This window comes from Diabrotica virgifera, chromosome 7 (genome assembly GCF_917563875.1).
Source record: "Diabrotica virgifera virgifera chromosome 7, PGI_DIABVI_V3a".
Lineage (NCBI taxonomy): Eukaryota > Metazoa > Arthropoda > Insecta > Coleoptera > Chrysomelidae > Diabrotica > Diabrotica virgifera.
The window spans coordinates 16,201,082-16,222,790 of record NC_065449.1 but is presented as its reverse complement, the minus strand read 5'-3'; the positions used below and the strand labels follow the sequence as shown (position 1 = coordinate 16,222,790).

The following is a 21,709-nucleotide window of genomic DNA, read 5'->3' as shown; positions in this document are numbered from 1 at the left end:
GTATGAAGAATAACCTTTTTTCGTAAAATTAGTAATAACAAAGTTTCCCATATGTATCCAACTTAAGTAGACACGCTGTATGGAGTTTCTAAATTGCGTATATTTTTTTGTTGGTGAGGTCGTAAGATTTCCTCCAACTCATCAAAAGATTTGATTAACATCCGGTAATGTTGAAAAAAAAAATTATCATAATAAAGAAGAATCTAAAACTGACGAAAAACCTCTGAATTGCGTAGGGAGAAAACAGATGAACCCAATGTTAACGATTCATTGGTTTTAATTCAATAATGGCGAGCAATTTATTTTGACGATAAATTGCTAGGATTTATTGATTTTTTTAAGGCAGCGTTTAGACGCCGCGATAAATCCGAGCAATTTATCGCCATCGATCGAGTTGTTTCAATTAATCGTCGTATGTAAACGGTATATCGCATCGATTTATCGGAATTGGAGTTGGATTGCATGAATTGCATCAAATTATTGTAACGATCGAGTTGTTTCAGTTTATAATCAATCGCAGCGTCTAAACAAGCTTTATAAAAATCAATAAATCGTAGCAATTTATCGTCACAATAAATTGCCCGCTCTATCGCGGCGTCTAAACGCTGCTTAAAGCTTGTTTAGACGCAGCGAAATACTGTCACGATTTTTTGTAAATTGAAACAACTAGATCGTTACAATAAATTGCTCTCATTTATCGCAGCGACTAAACCAGCGATAAATCGCTGCGATGAACCATTTACACACAACGATAAATTGAAACCACTCGATCATTACGAAAAATTGCTCATTTATCGCGGCGTCTAAACGCTGCCTAACATTCCCTCCGCTTCCAATACAGAAATTGCTAACAATGTTTTTTTCAAAATTTTTTGAGACATCGCATCGCGCTTACAATTTGCAGCAAACTAACCGCATAATGTGATATCGCACCGGTGCGGTGAAAACGCATCCGTTTCGACCGTACTGGACCGATCTGTCACACTATGCGGTTAGTTTACTGCGACCTGTAAGCGTGTCATGATGTCTTAATTAATTTTGAAAAAGAAATTGTTAGCAATTTCTGTATTGAGAGAACCAGAGAATCGCCAACATTGGGTTCATCCGTTTTTTTGCCAAAGCGATTTCAATGGAAAACTTTCAGAGGTTTTTCGAAAAGATTCGTCTTCATGATGATAGTTTCTTTCATTATTACCGGATGTCAATCAAATCTTTTAACGAGTTGACGACCTCACCTAACAAAAGAAAATACGCAATTTAGAAACTTCATAAGTGCAGAGGAAAGATTGGCAGTACCACTCAGGTACGTAGAAATCAGTCGAGATTCAGCCTGTCTACTTAAGTTCATCTTCTTCTTCCTCTTTATAAGCAATTCTGCTTGTTCATTGGCGGATTGATACCTCTATGGAAGGTTGTCACTGTATCTTTTGCGCGGTCGGCTGATACTTCTTCTATCGATTGGTGATTTATCTCGTGCTATTTTGACCACACGTGTCTCCCCCATTCTGGTTATGTGGCATTGTCTTCTAATATCTTCGCTCCTCTTTCGATCTCTCAGTGTATTTCCTGTAATTCTTCTCAGTACTCTCATCTCTGCCGTTTCCAGTAGTCTTTGTGTTGTGGCTGTATCGGGTCTTGTTTCTGATGCATATGTCATTATTGGTCTTACACTGGCTTTATAAATTCTTGCCTTCATCTCAGTGTTAATATGTCGGTTTCGCCATATAGTGTTATTAAGGCATCCTGCCAATCTATTTGCTTTTTGTACATGATTTCTCACTTCTTTGTCTAGGTCTCCGTAACTTGACAATGTAATTCCAAGGTATTTTACTTCCATTACTTGTTCAATACTGATACCATCAATTTCTATTTTGCATCTGATTGGTTCTTTACTGATTACTATTGTTTTGGTTTTCTGAGATGAAATTGTCATATTGAATTCTTTTGCTCTTATGTTAAATCTGTGGACTAATCTTTGCAGACTATCTTTATCTTGGGTTATCAATATTGCGTCGTCTGCGTAGCAGAGTATTTTTACTTCTTTGTTTCCCATTCTATATCCTCTTCATGTATTGACGTTTTTGATGATTTCATCCATGATTAAATTGAAAAACATAGGACTCAATGAGTCTCCCTGTCTTATTCCGCTGCCTATATCTATAGGTTCTGTAAGTTGTCCATCTATTCTGACTTCCATTTTGTTGTTTTGGTAGATGTTCTCAATAGTTTTTATGATATCTAGAGGGACTTCTCTATTATACAGAAGATGGATTACATCTTTGAGTCTTACTCTGTCAAATGCTTTCTTTAAGTCAATCAGACATAGAAATGCTGGTATATTATACTCTAGTGATTTCTCAGTAATTTGCTTTATGACGAATATTGCATCTGTACACGATCTTCCAGTACGAAAACCCTGTTGTTCATCTGCTAAACTTATCCTCTGATTCATTACGTCTTGTAAGATTTTAGTTGTAAGTTTTAGGGTAGTATTTAACAAGTTGATATCTCTGTAGTTTTCTGGCTGCTTTTTATCTCCTTTTTTGAATAGTAGAATTAGTTCGCTCGTTCTCCATTCTTCCGGTATTTTATTGTGTTTTATGATTTTGTTAATTAATGTTGTTAATTGTTCTGTCATTGCTGCTCCACAATATTTCAGTAATTCGTTTGGTATTCCATCCTTACCTGCAGCTTTTCTGTTCTTCAGCTTTTCGAGTGTTTTTCGTACTTCCTGTGCACTTATATTAACATCTTCATCTGTGGTAATTTCTGGTGTTTCCGGTTCTAGCATCATTTGTTCTTCCTCTGCATAGAGCTTTTTTAGATAGTCAATCCATGCATCTTTTTCTATGTGTTTTGGTTCTATTAGTTCCTTTACCTCCATTCTTTGACCTCTTATACTTAAGTTCATAATAGGGTAAACTTTTTTATTATTAATTTTACGAAAAAGTCATTCCTCATATAAAGTTCTGCAAGGTCTAAAGCAGGTGATTCAACTATCAGATATCAAATTTTATCAATATTATACGAGGTATGCCAAAAAATATGAATTACGCTCAAGAGTAAAATACCTTTATTTTCACTACCGCTAGTGCGGCAAGAACGCATAGTGTGACAAATGTCATAATTACGTTGTCGTCGAACCGAAGCGTTTTTGCCGCACCGGTAAAATCGCATAATGTGACTTCGCACTTAGATGGCTTAATTAGTTTGAAAATAGTGGCTCAGGTAGTGACAAGTGCAGTGATAGGAAAGGAGTTAGTGTTGAGCGGATACGGCGAGTAAGGTAGTACAAGTTTTTACTGTTTTTCAGAGCATCTTATATTGTCGTGAATACATATTGCTGATTGTTTACCATCTACGGCTTTTCAATGGTGAGAACGCGTTTAGTAACGCACTACATCGTATACCATGCACGTCTTTAGAGGGTAATGTCCGGTATAGTTCAGTTGCTTATTTGAACTTGTAGAAATAATTCTTAATTATTAATATTTTTTTCTTATTTAGTAAGAAATTCTTAATATTTACAGTTATGAGACTAAAAATTACACATATATGATAAGATGTTAACTTACAAAAAAAAACTAAGTTCTCAATCTAACAGCACATAAAACAACCTCCAAAAATGTTACTCTACATCCTACCAGATTGAAAACAATGGGAACCTTCTCTGGTAACACCTCCGAGGCTTCTACAATTTGCAAGCCATAACGGATGCTGAGACTAAGGAAGATTCACGTCCCATCTGCTCAGCGCGGTAAAGTTCCAACGAGAATGGTTCCCTTCGTACTCCAATCAGAGTAAACATGTAAATCAAAAATGAATAACCATTTTCAATTTCGTTGCAACACAAAACTACAGCCGCATCATTATTCCAGTTCAATCAGAGGGTGCAGCAAGCACCTCTACCGGTTTCGAAACTTATTAGTCTCTCATCAGGAGGCACATATGCTGCTCTCTCTGACCCAACTAGGACAAACCCCGGCGTGCAGTCACGGATTGCAACGAACGAAATGGCAGGGATGCCCTAGCGGCATGAGACACTAATAAGTTTCGAATCCGGTAGAGGTGCTTGCTGCACCCTCTGATTGAACTGGAATAATGATGCGGCTGTAGTTTCGTGTTGCAACGAAATTAAAAATGGTTATTCATTTTTGATTTACATGTTAACTTATCTTTACCCTAATTAATGAAACATATGAATTAAACTAAGTATAATACAAGCATAAACAAAATTTCATTTTGCCAAGATTACAGATAATATAAGAGTCTAAGCTAGAAGCAGTGTAAAATGTTTTGATCTTCTTCTACATGTGTTATCAAATTGCCTATAGTAATTTTGTCGACGGCAGTTCGGAAAAGCGATGCAGAGGATATGTTAAACCATTCTCTCAGGTTTCTAAGCCTGGGTGTCACATAACATGGCCAAAATATTAAAGTTTGCGATTTTTCACTGTTCTGATGACTTCCCATCCGATGCAAAACTTTCTACCCACCCAACTTATTCGTAGGATTCTCCGATACACCCAGATTTCAAAAGCTTTCAGTTTCTTGAAAAGTGTATCCGTTAAAGTCCAACCTTCGACCCATTAAAAAGAGTAGAGAACACATAACGTCTCAAAATGTTTTGATATGCTCAGTTTATCGAATGAAAGCGTAATTTTTGGACTTTTTCATCAGGAAATAAAAATTAGCAATTGTAAACAACACAAATAATTAAAATTCATAAAATACAACTGCTGACATAATACTCTAATTGTTTTAACGAGTTCATTCGCGGCATTTTAACATAAAGGACAGTTACATACTCGGCCATTGTCCGACAAAAATGGTGTCAATACATTTAATGATATGTATCATTGTGTTGTCTCTTGCTTCTTAAATACAGGAAAATAGATTGCATCAATTGAAATAGCATATACATACATAATTTTAAGCATGATCACATTGAAATTACCCTAACAGTAAATTCTTTTAATGCATCAATGCCATGACAAATTTAATTCAAAAAATTCAATAAAATCAATCAAAGCTTTAATGTTAATAATAAAAGGGCAGAACTAGAATACCGAATGAAATGAACGGATAGTAAAAACAAAATTTAAATTTGGTGGAGGTCTTATTACAATTCTTGATATTTAAGCTTCAGAGGAAGGAAAAAACAATCAACAATAGACCTACACAAATCTCTTCAGAAAATACTTAGCAAATGCAATAAAACATGAGTTAATTGATATTTAGAATCGGTGACAAACGGTGGCAAGACGAAAACGAAAAAAAAAACCTCTAAAAAAATCCGGAAAAATTTCCGGAGAAATAAAACCTCTAACAGGACCAGGTTTCTTGTTATGCCTATTCGTGGTTTCTATATTACTTGCAAACCAAGCGAATGATGAATAAAAAAAGACACGAGGAGGTCTAAAAATTGAACCTCACTACCTGTCTAACCATCATCGCCAAATTCCAACGAAAACTTGGTCCCGATACTCAAGAGTAAAATGAATACAAAATAATATGCTGTAAAACGAAATTAAGAGATCCACAAGGAACAAGTTTTTCTGTAGTTGGTTGTATACCATGTAATACAAATAACAATAAAATCCTTTATAAAAGGTATATATTTAAAATCCCTAAAAAGGGCTACATCACAGAACTAGTTTTCGATTGGTTGGCCAATCATCATCAGTGCTTACCTAAAATGAATATAACCTGGTAAAATAATGCAAAGATTTTGAAATTTTGACTTTGATTAAGAAAAGTTGTAGGTTATACTCACGTGAAGTTTACATGCTAACCACCAAGATATAGTTTTACAAAAATATGTGGGTCAAAGCCCTTTACAAGTGATCCGTCAAGGAAACATCGGTTAAAAATGCTATCTTAAGCATGGATGTTTAAAATATTTCATTAATACGACCCAGCTAACATCTAAGCTTTGGTTTTACTTGTTCACATGGTGACAGTATGGCAGCAAGTGACAATGAAATGGATGGAGACTCCTGAACGATGACATGACAGAAGTGACAGTTCCACAGGAAGTTGAAAAATTAACCTGTCATATTTAAAGATTATGGTCTACAGCTAATTAAAATAAGAAATGATGTAACAACACTCACTCCATTGTGAAAAACAATCATTTAAAATATAATAAACTAGATGTTGTAGTTAAAACTCTATTTACGTATATTTTCAGTGGAGGTAGTTAGGCAAACCACATTACACAAATGTTTATATTCGAAAACTAAAGTCAGTAATCAAATCTGATTGTCAAAAGACCTAAAATTTAAAAAAGCAATTTTGTGTTGATTTAAAGTTATCGAATTTATTTAACTTATTGGTAGCTGTTCGAATTTGTGTAAGTTTAAAAAGAGGTCACAGTGGGGGTGCCTGAGATGTAAAAATGTCTTAAATAATCTAGGGGGATGTATCATTAAGAAACCACAAGCACAAACTTAGGCGACTAATTCCTAAAGAACCCGCAGGCTGCCCTGATCCCTAAGGGTCTAAAAACCAAAGCAGGGGTGGGGGGAAGAGGGAATGGGTATGAAATGTCTATGAGGAAATTAATGAGAATGGAACATGAACGGGACCCAGAAAGAAAATTAGACTTTTGATTTGGTTTTACTATAGATAACTGTTATATGTTGCTAATGATAGATTGAATAGACAGGGTGAGAACAGTCATATGTAGAAATAGATGAAAATTTATAGAATGTGGATGTGTGTGAATGATGATATAAGTAATTAAGAGACGTCTTATTTCAGTTTGTTCAGAGAGCGCCATAAACGCCCTTACGTACGTTTCACTCTCATTAGAGATCTTCAGATGGTGTATATATGACTACCTCCGAAGCAGATGTTGCTACGGCATCCATATCGACTTCTTTGTTGTAATCGGTATTGGGGGACTGGATTTGTTTGAGTTCGTTCAGAGGTTGTCATATTATTTACACCATCTGAAGATCTCTAATGAGAGTGAAACGTACTAGGGCAGTCCGATAAGTACTTAGCCTCTCCGCCCGATGGCGCCACTATCACAAATGAAGTGTACTGTCATTTAATGCATTCTCGTAGCGGCTAATGTCAAAATTTTAGCCAAATCGAAATTATAGTATTGTTGTGATTGCGTGTGAAAGTCAGCGTGTTGTTACGTTGGTTCAGGATACCCTTCTCGTAGGACGGCTCACTAGCATAGTAACGATCTTGATAATAACAATACTATAATCATTTATGATAATCCCTCTGTGGGCTATTTATATCTCCTTATAATTTGGACTTTGAAAAGTAAACTATACGTGAGCCTCTACGAGGTTACATAAACAAAACTGCGTTAATCAACCTTCGTTTTGTTTGCATATTTAGAAACAATATCTTTTTGTAATAAGCTAAATTACTTAAAATTATATACATTTTTTGATACATATTATATTATACAGTAAGGGGTTTTTCCCTTAGTGTACAGTGTCCGCGGATTTTAATAATGGAAAAAGAGCAATATCGGTCGGTGATTCGATTCTTGTTTTTGGAAGGGAAATCACGCAGCGAAATCAAAGAGCGCTTGGATGCTGTGTACGGTGACTCTTCTGCTTCGATGGCAACTGTCAAGAATTGGTTTAATAAGTTTCAACGTGGGCAAACGTCGGTTTTTGATGAGCCACGCGCAGGTGCCCTGAAAATGGCTACGACGGAGAATAACGTGACAAAAATCCACGATCTTGTATTGGCAGACCGCCGACTGAAGGTGGGGGCGAGATATCTGACACAGTAGTCATCTCAAAAAACCGCGTAGGTCATATCCTGCATGAAATTTTGGGCATGAGAAAGCTGTCGGCGCGATGGGTGCCGCGTTTGCTTACTTTAGACAATAAGCGCAACCGTGAGACCACTTCAGAGCAGTGTTTGACTCTATTTAAGTGTGATTCAAAGGAGTTTTACGTCGTTTCATAACCGTCGACGAAACATGGATTCACTGGTATACACCAGAAACCAAGAAACAGTCGAAAGAGTGGACAGCCCCCGGCGAATGTGCTCCGAAGAACGCGAAGACTGTCCAATCGGCCGGAAAGGTGATGGCCAACATTTTCTGGAATTCACAACGTGTGATCTTCATCGACTACTTGGAGAATGGCAAAACGATCACAAGGCCCTATTATGCCGAATTATTGGGCCGATTCGACGCCGAATTGAAGAAAAATCGACCCCATTTGGCAAAGAAAAAAGTGCGCTTCCACCATGAGGAACGCACCGGCTCACACCTCCGACGTCGCCATGGCCAAATTTATCGAATTGGGCTACGAACTGTTGCCCCATCCACAGTATTCTCGAGATTTGGCCCCGTGCGACTACTATTTGTTTTCAAACTTGAAAAAGACACTCGCTCGGCAGAAATTTAAGTCGAATGAGGAGGTCATCGCCTCCACGGAAGCCTATTTTGCAGACCTCGAGAAAAGGTATTTTTCAGACGGGTTAAAGAAGTTTAAGCATCGCTGGGTCAAGAGCTAAAAGGAGAGTATGTAGAGAAATAAATCGCCACTTTTCCAAAATTTTCCTTTTTCTTTTGTAGGCTAAGTACTTATCGGACTGCATACGCAAGGGAGCTTATGGCGCTCTGTGAATGAACTGAAAAAATATAAAACGTCTCTTAATTTAATTTACAACGAAGTATTTAAAAAAAATCTAGTGTATCGAAATCAATAAATTTTCCTTGAACAAAACACTAAAAACGCAGATAGATCCAAAACATGAATACCTAACCAGCGGCAAGACCAAAGTCGAAGACCTGAGCACACTAATTACACCGTTTTTAACCATAGCGAAACGCTAAAAACATTCAATCTGCCGGAATATTTTATATTTTACCTGAAAAACTCGTTTGCAGGAATTTAATTCATCATGATTATCATATTCAACAGCTGTTTACCGAACAAGGTGTCACTTCAACACATGTAAACATAATTAATTGTTTGTTTTATCTTTTTTTAACCGCATTCATGACAATCTTGGTGCTTTCATTATCGCACATCGTAAATTTGTTTTTTTGGGCAAAAAGCTGTCTTTTATTTTATTCTTTATTTGTATAAAATAACTTAATTATTGTATAGTTCTATTCATCGTTCTATGAGAATACGAAAGGCAATATTATGGTAGGGGAGCCCAAGCGGGGATTTTTGCAGTTACTCGAGCGCGTCAGATTATTACAGGGGAAGAAACCTTGTACCCTGAAAATGTACGTCTACCATATATTGGCTCTTAATCGAGGGGAGTTCGTTAACCCTTAAACGCCCAAGGGTGGGTAAAAAATGTCCACCTAATGCGTATTCCCTTGTAACATACTTATTACGTGTTTAAAAATTTTCCAAAAATTATTTATTGTTAAAAAGACAGACTTTTATCGGATGTTAAATTGTATCTACCGATATTTTTGAAAATAAAAGTAATAGCTTGGGTTAAATATGGGTGGGCATAAAAAGTACACCCTTGGTAAAACTTGTTACTAAAGGTTTCTCTATAATTTCTCGTTGGTAGGAACATAATCCATATAATTATCGACGTATAATTACATAATCGACATAATTATTCGCCAATGAGGAGGCTGAAAGGAAGAATATGGAGAAAATCGACAAATTTGAATTACTGGCTTTTACTGGTATGTTAATTTTGATGTACATTGTAATTTTGTTGTAAGGTTTGTAAATTGTTTATATTAATATTTTACAAGATGCTGTGTTTATTAAGCATAATATCCTTAAGTTTAATCCATTTCCAACAACTCTCAATAAATATATTAGCTATTTTCGAGGTGGACATTTTTTACCCACCCTTGGGCGTACATGGAACCTAAAAAAGGTTGGGCGTTTAAGGGTTAAGGGACGTAAGGAAATGGGTAAGTTCCAAAGTTTCACAAGAAAAAAGCGAAAATTTCGCGAAATGAATGACAGATCGAAAAACTAAAAACGTACTCAATATTTTTCAAAAATCTATCGAATGATACCAAACACGGAGAGGGGTGGGGGGTAAATTTAATATTTTAAATACGAATCCCGCGATATTTCGCGAAATGACCATCAGATCGAAAAACTGAAAAATACACGTATTCAATATTTTTGAAAAATCTATCGAATGCCACCAAACACGACCCCCCACTGAGGTGGGGTGGGGGATTACTTTAAAATCTTAAATGGGAGCCCTCATTTTTTTATGCAGATTTGGATTCCTTACGTAAAAATAAGTAACTTTTATTCGAGACATTTTTTCGAATTATGGATAGATGGCGCTATAATCTAAAAAAACGATTGTTGGAAATGGAAAATTTAATTAAAAATGGAGAGTCCACACTAAAATGGAAAGCTTTACTTAACTTTTTTTGGTTTTAAGACCTACTTTTCACAACCCAATAGGTCCCCAAAGCGCTCGAGTGACTGCACATTTAGCATACTTTGCTCCCCTACCATTGGGATTTAACGTAATAACTCGAAAGTGTATGAATATGAGTCAAATGCATTTGAATGACTAAAAATTTATTTTTTTAAGAATAAATTGCAATCCAACAAACATTTGTTATTTTTTAATTAATTTTAGTTATGAACCATATTCTAGTACCCAACCAAATCATCGATTAGTAATGGCATTGTTACGGATATTGCGGTTAATTTCAAAATGGGCCGTTGCCCACACCTTCTTATGTAATTGATTCAGTCATGGGCAATTAATTGTGAAACAATTGCGGTTAGCATGTCGCTAACCATGTTCTCACACGAAGAGACAGAAGTAATTACACGATATTTTTCATCAAAGATGTATAGCTAATGAGAAAAAACAGTCATGTATACCTTTGTGTGTATAATTGTTATATTCTATCCTTGTATTAATACTTATCATTTTAATATTTACAATGCAACAACTTGTATTGCATGTAGCTGAGTTTGCCTTGTTTATGCAAATTATATCTTTGCTCCTCTGCTGGATAGTATTGAAACAGCTGGCAGTGTTGCCACGTTTTTGAGTATTTCGTCGAAATATCATGTGAGTGAAGACCGGCATATATGCAAAATGCATTTCTCACTTGAAAATGCCCAAAAAGACTTGTAAACCGTGTTTTTCGCATGTTTCAAGAAATTTCTAGTTTTTTTAATATGGAAAATTCATCGTCTCAAGTTATTTTATAGATTTTTTAAAAACATGCTGTTTACTGATGTAGAATGGTAAAAAAGTTGGGTAAATCCAGTAAAAACCTTCCAATAACCCTTGAACACCTGGTTTTAGCATAAAAGATGGTTGTATTTGCTTCCTTGAGGCCAGAAAATATTCTCTTTCATACATTTTTTGAATGTGAATTGGATACGCATTGATTCAGGTTCTATCGATCTCAAAAAATGTGATAACTCCTCAAGAACTCACAAAAACCCTAAAAAATCATGAAAAATCATAATTGTTTCGCCCAATTTTTGAATATGTATTCTAGATGACTCAGCAGGGACATCAAATTATATAACCTATAAAAAAAACCTCGTGTACAGTTACATGTGAAATTATGAAAATAATCTCACAGTGTGTGTGGACTGTATTATAGGACGTGGTTAAAGGAATTGAGAGAGGTTAATTATGGGATAAAGGTTTGTAAAAAAGCTTACTAATATCACTGTTATTTCGCTCTCGGTATGCAGATAAGTAGATTTCGGTTATCACATAGGCAGGTTTCACAAGCGGTGATTTATCTCGGATAAAACTGGGATGATTCGTCTGTCCTGTCTTTCGCGAGTACACGTATACACGTCACTTTTTGCGTTTTACACTATTTCACAAGGGGATAAAACGTTTGTTTATTACGAGAGACAGTATCAGAGCGATTCGCGGTATTTTAGCACGCGGTACTATTGATTATTACTGAGAGAGTAAAGAACAACAAGTGTATTGTCTTCGAGGGTCAAAACCAGGGAGAGAGTTGTCTTTGCACTTTTGTTGCCTCTGGCGGTCAACAGTCAGGAGATCACTATCGTCCGTTGCAAGTTGCAATGTCTAAGAACGTCTGTATTTCTATCTGATATGACGATGGGTACCTTTTACTCATAACTTTTACTCTAAAATACATGCTAAAACCTGATTTGTGTCCCTATAATTTGTTTACTACTAAAAAACCTCCACATAGGGGAAGGGCGGGCACAACGGGGTGGACGGGCAAGACGGGGTACCGCGATTGAGAACGAAACCCCCAACTTTATCTACTTTGTACCGTAACAGGTACTTGCAGGAGACGAGCCTCTGTAATTTGATCGAGTATCGAGTTTTAAACCGGTAGTGCAAACAATACCGTTGTAGGCGACTGAAGTGTATTGTGTGACTAACGGACGAGTACTAGTTGTAATTGTTAAGAGCGATTTAAACTAAGGTAAGTAGTGTTAGGTTATTTGCACATTATTTTTTTTCATTTCAGCTAAACATGTACTATTTTGAGCGTAATATGTCGTAGCGGTTGTTCAAATAAACAATGTTTTAAGAATTTTTTAACACTTAACCTAAAAGTAGTGCAAAGCGGGCTAAACGGGGTAGAGTAGGGTAGGGTACAATGGGGTACCCCATTTTGCCCTTCCTTAATTAGGTACTTTGTTTCAGATGGTGTTTAAATACAAACGTGTCACCCAGAGGCAGAGCTGGTCTACACAGTCTATGGAAGGGGCGGTCAGAGCTGTAATCAACGACGAAATGGGACATTACCGTGCATCGGTTCAGTTTAATGTCCCACAAATCACACATACAAAGAATTTGGAATTAATAAATTATGCAAGAGATATTGGTGTAATTCTCTTATGTTATCCTCCTCACACAACTCATCGGCTGCAAGCTCTTGACGTCTCATTCATGAAGCCGCTAAGCACTTATTAGGATAACGAAGTGAGAAAATGGCTGAGAACCAATCCAGGTAGAGTAGTGACATTTCACCAACTCTCATCATTATTTAGTGCTGCTTTTATAAGGGCGGCTACAATGACAACTGCTATAAATGGGTTTAAAAAAACTGGGGTGTGGCCTGTAGACTTAAATGTTTTTTCTGACGCTGATTTTTTGCCATCTGAACTCCTGAACAAAATTTTGAGGTCTATCGAACTAGCAGTAAGACAAACCAGCAAACAAATAATAATCCGACGTTTTCTGATGCAGTGCCATCAACTTCAAAAGCTATTACTCAATTCGAAGAAATAACACCAAGAAAGAAAACGATACCCACCGTTAGCCCATAACCAGACACATCAAGAGCTACTGTTCCATTCGGCGAAAGAACCCCTGAAAAGAATACAACACCAATCAGCAATGCGAAGCCAGGTACCTTTAGTTCCAATGATTCAGCTTTTCCGATAGTATCACCAACCGTTTTTATGCCTATTCCGCAAGCCAGTGCTGCAACTAAACGGAGTTCACACAGAAAGGGAAAAACTGCTATTTTGACTTCTACTCCTTACAAGAAAGAGCTGGAAGACGCTTTAGAAAAAAATAAGCCGAAAAGAATGCCAATGCTTGGGGTAGTAAAAAGAAAAATAGGAACCATCAAACAAACGGAGGGTATTAAAGGGAAAACTATCACGAAAAAAGTAAAAATTTCTAAAAAGTGTGATTCTTCAAGTGATAGTGAATCCTGTGCTAGTGATGCAGAGTGACTTTATTGTGGAGATCTTTATTCTACATCCTCTGAAGGATGGGCTTCATGTTCCAGGTGCATTCGTTGGGCACATATGTCATGCGCTGGGATTGAAGAAGATGACGAAGAGATTTTTGTTTGTGAACTCTGCAAATAGGTAGTATACGTGTTTATTGGGTTATTATGCCTTATTTTGATCCTACCCCATTTTACCCTACCTGACGGGCAAAACGGGGTAAAAGGACTTTTCTAAATGTTTTATTGTTTTCATGTTGTATTTGTTTCTTGCTAGGAATAATTTATGTTTTTTTTTGGATGTCCAAATATGCTTTTATTAATAAAATCATATGATGTTATTGTAAATATACAAATTTTTTTTGTACTGATCTTTCAACCTTAAGTACCCCATTTTGCCCGCCTTTCCCCTATCTTAGAGAAACTTTAGTTTAGCAGAATATTTATGTCGTTCCTACTAAATTTAACCGTTCGATTTCTCTTCCTCGAACAAACTACCAAATTGAGTAGTATATAAACTCATTTTAGTAGTTATAGTGGCATGTATTAGGTCGATAGCGAACTAAAATTGCTTCGAACATCCAGTCTCCCGCTTCCTCGATCCCGGTAACCTACTGGCTTCACATCGCCTTAGAAGACTCGAGAAGAGTGATCTGAAATAATAGTCCGCTGGATTCTTTTATCCCTGTGTTTTATTTTCCGAAGCTGTGTTTGCAGCAGAACTATTATACGATATTGGTTCTTGTTTTATTTCTGATCTATTTATAACTGTGTAGATATCAAATAGGTGATAAAACTTCTGGAATTGAACAATGGCGTTGTTCCGTTTGTTTGTGAACCGACTGATTTATGAATTTATTGATGGAGTATAAAATAGCTTACTCCTTGTTGTTTCAGAATTGTAAAAGAATTTTTGAATCGAAAGTACAACATAAACTATCAAAGGAAAAGGTTTTTGATCAATAAAACTATTTTTAAAATTAAATTAAAGTATTTCGATAGTTTAACGGGAAGTAATGGCTGTAGTGACTAAACTTGACGATACATCAAAGAAGTTAGATATCTAGCTTTCTGGGGTAATGAATTTGTATGCAATTTAGATAAATATTTTTATCTAAAAGCACGTATCCATATGTTGGTGCTTCGTGCTCCGTATAACTACTCCACATGGTAGATACCTCTCTTAATATTTTAATTAAATTGTCATGATGTAGTGTGTCAAATGACTTTTCATAATCAATAAAAATGGCAAAGACATCTGTACGTTGATCTCGTCATTTCTGTAGCAGAACATTTAATGCAAAAAGTGCTTCTCTAGTTTCCAGTCCATCTCAAAATCCAAACTGCCTTTAATCTTGATTTTTTACACTACTGTGGATGATACGTAGGAACAACTTCAAAGTGTAACTCATAACACTTATAAGTATATAGTGACAATTATAAAATATCATAAGTGTATAGTAGCTACAGTGTTTCGGTTGTTGTTTTTTGGTAAAATTATGAATTCAGACCTCAACCAGTCCTCGGACATTTCAACAGTTGATTGAAAAGCTTTATCAATATTTTAATATTTTGTTCGTTATTAGTTTTAACTTATCTTCTTCTACCTTTAGTATTTCTGGCCATTCGTTTTTACCTAATGTCTATTGTTCTTCTGACTTCATTAAACAGTTAATTATGTACATATACCAAGTTATCTGAAATTTTTCTTGATTTATCATTATTTTCCCCCCTTGATTCTACAATTATATGAGAAGGTTTCTTATCATAGAAACCCGTAGTTTCTTTGCTTTTTTTTAACATATTGAATGTGTTTTATTTGCATTCTGTCTCTTCGATTTTAATGCATTTATGCTCCATCCTATTTTCTTTCACGATCTTTATCTTTTGTTTTATTAATTTCTGTTTTTCTTATATTTTCCCTGTTCTTTATCTGTTGTCTTCTCTGCTCCATCAATTCAAGAATTTTGTTGGTCATCCTTAGTTGTTTTCTCGTCTTTGATTCTTTCTATAGTCTGTTTCTAAACCAGGAGGAGTAATTCAAATTTCCCGCGCCGTAATGCTTATGGATTTCCGTCAAAGGCTTATATGATCAACCAAGAAAGAAGATGTATTTGGTGATTGTTCTAGTGAGTTTCTTGGGTGTGAATATGTCTTTTGAGTTTACTTCTCTTGGGTTAAAAACAAAGTTAGTATATTTTTATAGATATTATTTGTGAGATTATTGTATTTTAACATTTTCTATATTTCTACACTATTGTACTGCGCTACATCGAGAAAAATAATTGCAGAACAGACTTTTCCTTTTTTCTTCTAGAGCTTTTTCTACTATATCTGTTATTCCATGCACCTTATCTATCGTTGAGTATGAATATATGAAGAAGCTTCTTGTGGAGATTTTTCCTGGTTTAGTGTCATGATGATTAGATATATAGAATAGAACACGAACATTCTAGCTCTTGTACTATTAATGTATAAACTACGAAAATAACTACAACAACACAAATGCTAAACCTGCAAAAGGATAATAGGTACTCTAATTTTAAACGTAGTAAACATGTTTGCTACTGTAAAATTTAATTATAGTTCCATTTACAACAACTATTCTGACCTACAACGATTTTTGTTCTTTAACTTAAACAGCCGAACGACGAATTTTAATAATACAAAGGCCCTGAGTGGTATCGATTGGATCTTTCTGGGTCGTTGCAATGTCCGAGTTGCTTTATTAACCGGCCATTATTGTCCCCTGCTATACATACATAATTACTGAAAAAGAAAAGAAAAATACTTCTAGGAAATAATGTCGCTGGAAGCCGTAATTGAGATTTCAAAATAATTCAGGAGTGCTCTGGAAAAAGCACAAATATTCAACTATTAACAACACCAAACACGGAGAAGTTGTGTGGGAATTACTAATATACAATTGGGATCAATTTTTAACACAGACATCAACGGAAGTAAACATATGAAAACAAAGGAATTGCGATAGAAGTTGCAGAAATAAAAACTATAAAAAAACTGAAAAATGGTAGATCCTCAAGATCAAAGAATACCCCCGTTTGCACGGGGGGAATGTGGGATGAAATGGGGAATACAAAATCTGAAATCAATATTTGATTTAGGTACATTTTATATAATCTGGTCAATTTTGTTGTGTTTTGTTGTGTCAATCTAAAAATTATGAAACATATAACGACCATCTTCCTGAGTGCATCCTTAATAACCCCTATTAGCGTGTTCACAAAGACATTAACCAACTTCAGTTCGTTAAGGCCGATTATCGGAAGAGCATTATGTCTAACAAAACACACTAAACCAAGGTCGCTACACATGCATCAATTGAAAATAATAAGTTTGTTTCAAGTCAAGGGCATTCAAACAAAACAATAATAAAACCGGGAGTGTAATTCTAACATAATGATCGGCGTACCAAAAAGGGTTTCGTAATTTGTCAGCTGTTCATTGAATGTGAACATCTCGTATTAGTAAATAGCGTGAATTTACTGCTAGATTTGATTGGTATGGGCATTGCTGCTGTGCGTGGAATGAGAATTTAAAAATGTGACTAATTGCCTTGAATACGCTTTTGTTAACGTTTGTAACATGTGCAGGTACTAATAGGAATTCATTAGAAAATATATATTTGATAAAAGATATACATAATTTGCCTGGAAGGGAAGGGAGATATTAAAAAGATAATATTTTGTGTTACTTAATTGTTGATGTGGGACGAGTTGAGTTCACTCCCAAAATATGAATATTACCTGACTCAGTAAAAGGTAATATTTGAATTCACTCCCAGGCGATTTTAAGCCGTCATTAGTATAAGTAATTATTATACCTTAAAATCTGGACAGTTGACAAATAATTCGTTTAAAAATATTTTTCTTATTGAACGTTCTTGCAGATCTACATCTAATTGGGATGATTTTAAAAAATGCAACTTTGTGATAATTCAAGAAAACAAAGTTTCATTGTTATGTTCTTTTTAATATTTGGTCACTAAGATTCATTGAATACAAATACGTGAGAGTAAAGATGAACTTGTAGTTCTTTCAAATTTTTATCTAGATCTTTATCTTTTTATTTACACAAAGAACATTTTGTAGTTCTTTCAAATTATTATCTATAAAGTTTTTCTCAATATCACTTTTCTATCGTACACTTTCATAACTATAAACCGGTTAAAATTTGGATGTGTGTTTTAAAATGAAGCATTATAGCGAGAGTGAAAAGACTCGACATGTATTTGTTGTCCTTTGCAAAGACAAAGAATTTTCAGCCCAAATGTTAGGAGGAAATGTTAACGTTTCTTCAATATAGGTTTCAACTAAATAGTCACTAAACTTAACCACTCTTTCATCTTCTGGTTGAATTGCAACAAGATCTATGGCAAAGCAATCCCCAGTGTCCTCTGCTTTGAGAAATGGTAAACGAAATATACAGAGAGAGTTTGTAATTTGGAATAAATTCAATATCTCAAATACAAATTGTTTTTTTGAAAAATGCTCAGACCCGTCGATTAGTATTTCAAATTGTCCTCTTTGACATACAATAATAATGTATACAGTTTGTCCCAATTTAGAGATATGACGTCATCGTTATTTTTATTAAATGGCAACACTGTAATTTTGATAGCTATTTTGATAGGGTGTGTAAAGTTACACATAACTGCTAAATATAAATTTTTTATTTTCTACCATTTACAAGATAATAAAAAATAACAAAGTTATGTCTGTAATTTGGAATAAATTCAATAATTCAAATATTAATTGTTTTTTTGAAAAATGCTCAGACCCGTCGATTAGTATTTCAAATTGTCATATACAGGGTGTCCCAATTTAGAGATATGACGTCATCATTGATTTTCCTTGATGGCAACACTTTCATTTTGATAGCTATTTTGATAGGGTGTGTAAAGTTATACATAACTGCAAAATTTCAAATTTTTATTCCATACAATTTACAAGATAATAGAAAATAACAAAGTTATGAAAGACAAGTAATCAAATAATAATTGAATTATTTAATTATTTCAATTAAGCAAAGGCTCATAATGTTGTCCTTAATTATTGTCAAAGAGTCAATGGGCAACATTAGGAGCATTTGCTTAATTGAAATAATTGAATTCAATTATTATTCGATTACTTGTTTTTCATAACTTTGTTATTTTTTATTATCTTGTAAATGGTAGGGAATAAAAATTTGAAATTTTGCAGTTATGTATAACTTTACACACCCTATTAAAATAGCTATCAAAATGATAGTGTTGCCATTTAAGAAAATGAACGATGACATCATTGGGACGATGACATCATTAACTCTAAATTGGGACACCCTGTATACATTAGTATTGTATGTCAAAAATGACAATTTGAAATACTAATCGACGGGTCTGAGCATTTTTCAAAAATACAATTAGTATTTGAATTATTGAATTTATTCCAAATTACAGACATAACTTTGTTATTTTTTATTATCTTGTAAATGGCAGAGAATAAAAATTTGATATTTTGCAGTTACGTATAACTTTACACACCCTATCAACATAGCTATCAAAATGACAGTGTTGCCATTTAAGAAAATCAACGATGACGTCATATCTCTAAATTGGGACACTCTGTATGCATTATCATTGTATGTCAAAAAGGACAATTTGAAATACTAATCGACGGATCTGAGCATTTTCCAAAAAAACCATTAGTATTTGAGATATTGAATTTATTCCAAATTACAGACTCTCTCTGTATAAGCAAGATATATAGTCTGATAACTGATATTCGTTATCAACTTGCTTTCGCAAGTAATAACTTGGTATTCTCAAACAACTTGGTTTTGCCGAGATATTTTCAACTGTTTTAATTTTAACTAAATTACTATGTATTTAAAATTTCTCTGTTAAGAACATCTTCATCTTATGGATAAAAGTACTATTTGGTAACAATATTTAAATTTCAGAAAAATAATACCCATTAATCATCCTTTATTGTAAAATCGCTCGGGAGTGAATTCGAATAGGGTCGGGAGTGAACTCGACTAATAAAATAACTACCTGCTCAAAACGAGAGTAAACTCAACGGTGCCCGTTGATGTTTCAGCTTCTCTAATTACTTTACATGAAAAGTCTTCTACTTCTTCTTTTTTTGTGTCTAGGCCAAAACATATTAGACAATCGTGAGTAATTAATTCTTAATGCTACCCTCTGTAGTTCGGTCGGATGTTATCTAAAATCCTTTATCCTTTTTGTTTGTGAATCTTTTCCTTTAAAAAATATACTTAGTAGCCAAAATTATGGTATAACTTCATTTTTTTTGACAATGGACGATTTTGGAAATAATTTTTTTGACACCCTGTATGAATAATTATGTTTATGTTTATGTTACTGAATGGAGAATTGAATAACCTTTCAAATGAGCAAATGACCTTCATTCTCATTAAAAAAAAATTATCGATTACGTCATCACGCCCAGATGGATGACGTAACTAGTATGATATATTATGTCAAAAAATCGTAATTTAAAAATAAAAATCGACTTTTTTCGGGATTTATTCATAAAATCGCTCATTCACGAAAAATTAATTTATTCCATAATTTTGCCCCTCTCTCTATACATAAATAGAATTTTAATGAAAAGACATCCTCGAGTACATTCACCATTAAATAGTTAGTTTACAGTGCTGACATAATATTTGACATTTCTGTACACATTTTGAAAATTATATATCGGTCCCCATAGTTAAGATTATTAGTTTCGCAACACCAAACTGAATTATCGCATAAAAACAGTCAACTTACAAATTCGGCACTCTACCACGACTAACGCAGAGCCCTCTATCGGCCGGTCACCATACCCAACAGGATTTATCGTGCATTTAGAGCCGTTTTTCACGAAGGAAAAAGCTGCACCGCATCGATCGCTAATGGCGGTGCTGGCCGGGAATATATCGAGCCTAGTCGACTTATTATTAGGGATAATAGACTTATAAGTGCTTCCATTTCAGCTCTGTAGGCGGTGGGTTTAATGTTCACTAAACTTACATTTGAATAAATAGACTTGTAACTTCTTTAACTGGGATTTGAACGTTTATTGGCTTATATTATAGTGAAGTCATTCAACTTGTTTCTTTAAGAAGACTGTATTACTGGTGACAAAATAAAAACACTCGATATTTGGTAATGAAATACAATTCTTAAGATATAACGGGATGTAATAATAAATGATGTTGGTAAGCATTCTTACAATTAGGTACTGGTACTGATTACATCTTAAAACTGTATTTTATTTCATTATATTAGTTTACTAACTTCTGGATAATATCGAAAGTTAAGGGAACATAAATGTAAACAATAACAAACTATTGACTAGCGTGTTTCATAGCTAACTTAAATATTATACATTAATAATAATATAATGATTCTCCTTCTATTTAGGTACTGGTATTTATATGTATTAATATTCAAATACTCGTGACATCCCAATGTCATCTTATGTTTATATTTATGTACAGTGGAAGGGTCACTGTCGTAGGCCAATAATTAGTTCAATTCAGATTATCAAAATTTATGAATTAATCACTTCTCTTATTTTTTTTTATTTAAAAAAGACAAAGTCGCATCCACCCGAAGGTTAAAGGTTATTAGCGACATTTGTAAAAATATTAAATCAAAAATTGGTAAAAACTAATTACAATTTGTAAACAATTAAACCTTTGGAGCAATAATTGGATTCCACGCACTAACACTTTATTTTTAAAACGAACTTTCATATCGCCAGCGACACTCCGACACTCTCTTTCTGATACCTCATTAGTGATAGCGTTACGCGCACTAGTATTCTGCTTGTTCATATTTCCTTCTATGCCTATGTGGGATGGTATTCACAGGAAGTGGATTCTCTGAAACTTTCTTGAGCTTCCATTAGTTCGGCCTTGATCCATTTCTCAATGGGGTGTTTATGGTATATATTTTGCATAGCTTTGACTATGCTAAGAGAGTCGGGAAGGACTAGACAACAAGGGAGGTTTTTAATATTTACACGTTTGATGGTTTTAAACAAACCA

The 21,709-nt window shown here is 34.6% G+C and overlaps 1 protein-coding gene across 8 annotated transcripts in view; it reads left to right on the top strand.

Annotated features, from left to right (window-relative positions):
• The window catches only part of LOC126887914 (teneurin-m), a 240,350-nt gene that overhangs the window by 60,555 nt on the left and 158,086 nt on the right, over positions 1-21,709 (top strand). The gene's annotated exons all lie outside the window — the stretch shown is intronic.